This window comes from Rattus norvegicus, chromosome 20, assembly GCF_021556685.1.
Source record: "Rattus norvegicus strain SHRSP/BbbUtx chromosome 20, alternate assembly SHRSP_T2T, whole genome shotgun sequence".
Taxonomy (NCBI): Eukaryota; Metazoa; Chordata; class Mammalia; order Rodentia; family Muridae; genus Rattus; species Rattus norvegicus.
This window is the reverse complement of record NC_141553.1, coordinates 57,135,001-57,137,959: the sequence shown is the minus strand read 5'-3', so window position 1 is coordinate 57,137,959 and position 2,959 is coordinate 57,135,001.

The window sequence follows — 2,959 nt, the reverse complement described above, 5'->3', positions numbered from 1 at the left end:
GCACAGAAGATTTACAATGCAGCTAGACTGCCCCTGCCCTGGAGTTTCTGACCTTTTGAGCTCTCATCTGTAAAATCAAAGAAAGTAGCTATTGTCAGAAGGGGCTTGTACTGGGCCTGCTTGTTGGTGGAAGGCCTCAGGGTGTCTGGGTTCTCAGATAAGACTGTGTCTACTCTACCCCAAGCCAGGGGATGCTGTTTGTAGGAATGCTGTAAACTGTATTCTGAATAAATACAGTTGGATAATTCCACAAGGTTATTTTGCAGAACAATCTAACCACCTTATAAATTATTGTGTTCTTTTTCCATTTCAAGTTCACATGAGAATCCTTCCCCCGCCACCCCCCAGTATTCTTTTAGGTTTCTCCTTTTCTTTCCTCAATTTTCACACCATCTCCATCCGCAGTGGTGTTTGTTAGCAAGGGCATCGGACAGCAACCCCACAGGAAGACCAACAAAGTCAACTAACAAAAGTGGACCTTGAGGGCCGGGAGGGTGCTCCCAAAGACTGAATCACCAACCAAAGAGCGAGCTAGGCCCCTGCACATATGTAGCAGATGAGCAGTTGGTTTTCAATGGGAGCAGGCTCTGTCCTAGAGCCTGTTGCCTACTTGCCTGGCTGTGGATCTTGCACCAATAAAAGGACAGTCTTGTCTGGCCTCAGTGGGAGAGGATGTTCAAGTCCTGCAGCAGCTTGATATGTGTGTGTGTGTGTGTGTGTGTGTGTGTGTGTGAAGTGCGGGGACAAGAATGGGGATGTGGGGGGTTGACACCCAGAGTGAGGCTTCTCCTTTAAGGGGAATTTCGGGAGGACTTATGTGAGGGGGTATTGCAAGGAGGAAGGGCTGATATTGGGTTGAAAATAAATAAATAAATAAATAAACAAATTTAATGAAAACAAAAAACAAAACAAAGAAACAAACAAAAAACCCCCCAAAACAAAGACAGTGCCAGCAGTACAAGCTTGCCACCTACAGGTGGACACTTTCATTACAAGGTTTTTCCTGTGACAACAGAGTGTGAGTGTGTGTGGGTGTGTTTGCATGGACTCAAAAACTAACAATGACAGAAAACAAAGCAAAACCAAAGGAATAAACAAACAAACAACCCAAGCAAAAACCCAAAGCTCTTTACAAGTTTGCTTTTATCATTTTCCTAAATACTGAATTAACTTGGATTTTAGGCAGCTTTTGTGTTATGAAAATTCCTTAAATAGTTTATTATATCTGGTTTAACCAAAGCATTTGGACTTCATAATGAACTAGCCTATTTGTTGTATGGAGAGTAGATTTTATCACACTGCCTGAACCTGTGTAGACGTAATTGTCTTTTATCCACTTGAATGATGCTGATCAGTGTTTTATATCTGAGCTTCACCTCATCTTTGTCTGAGCCCCGAACACACATTTGCCCATCTACTGTGAGTTCTTTTAACTTTAATATACATAATGTTATCAAATTAATGTTAATAAATCACATATTAAAGAAACTACTGTTTATCATGCCCTGGATTAAATAAAATCTCATTTAATCTTGACAAAGTTATGAACTCAGTACCACTACTATATAGATAAGAACAGTAGAAATGAGTGACAAAGACAGAGAGAGAAAGAGAGAGAGAGAGAGAGAGAGAGAGAGAGAGAGAGAGAGAGAGAGATCAGAGTTTGTCCTAGGCCGACCTGTCAAGCTTGCTTTGTTTTGACCCATTGTACATCCCAGTAAATAGTGTTTTGTCTTTTTTAAGATTTATTTATTTCATTATCTATTTATAATGTTTTGCCTGCATGTATGTGCATCACACATGTATGACTCTTGTCCTCAGAGGCCAGAAGAAGACGTTGGATCCCCTGTAACTGGAGTGACGGACAGTTTTGTGCTACCATCTAGTAGTTGGGAATTGAATCCCAGTCTTCTGCAAAAGCAATTAGTGCTTTAAACCATTGAGCCATCTCTCTAACACTGTTGTCTCTTTACTTATGGTCCCATTGGAAGCCCATTGTTTAGGGCTAGGATCATAGCTCTACATTCAGTGTTTATTGAACACTTAATTCTCCATGTAGGAAGAAAAAATAGGTAAGGTTTCATGTGCTGTGTGTTGGGGTTGTAGAGAATCCTGCGGGAAAGTTAAGGTAAGAGAAGCATGAACTCAAAGCTAGCCTGGTAAGACCCTATCTTCTAAAAGCAAAATGAACACACACACACACACACACACACACACACACACACACACACACACCAAAACCAACCAACTAACCACCACCACCACCACCACCACCACCACCACCAACAACAACAACAACAACAACAACAACAACAAAAATCCCAAGAAATAAGGGAGTTCACCATCCAAGCCAAGAGACTGCACCTGGGCAGAGCACAGAAAAGCAAGAGTCTGGAAAGTAAAGGTCGTAGAGGGGTTGTCCCCAGAGTCTGTGAGAGTGAATGGCATATGTAGTGAGGAACTGTGTGCTGGGCCAGGCAGGAAGGAATTTTCTTGAAGATTGTAGCATGCCAAGGTGATCTTAACCCAGGAGGATCCACATGTCCTCTATGCTTAGTGAGCTCTTGGGTAACGGTCATTACACTCAGGCCCAGCCATTACCCCATTCCCACATCTGTCCACATTACTTTCTTTCTCAGGGACCATACCTGCATTTAAATCATACACCTACTGGGTATTTACTTCAGGTGGTCCCAGATTCAGGGAATATACGCCAAATTCATCTGTCCGTGAGGGGTTTCCCATGTCAGTTTATGGTTTCAGATGTTAACTGGACTCCAGCAGTCACAGGTGTATCTTCCTTAGTGTCAGGGTTGGACAGATTTGAATTTTTACTGTCATTATGTTGTTGGGAAGCCTTGGCCAAACTGCATAATTTGATTAGGTCTTATTTCTGCCATCTGTAACATGGGAAGAATGCCTATTCCTATAGAAATTCAATGAATATAGTGGAATATAT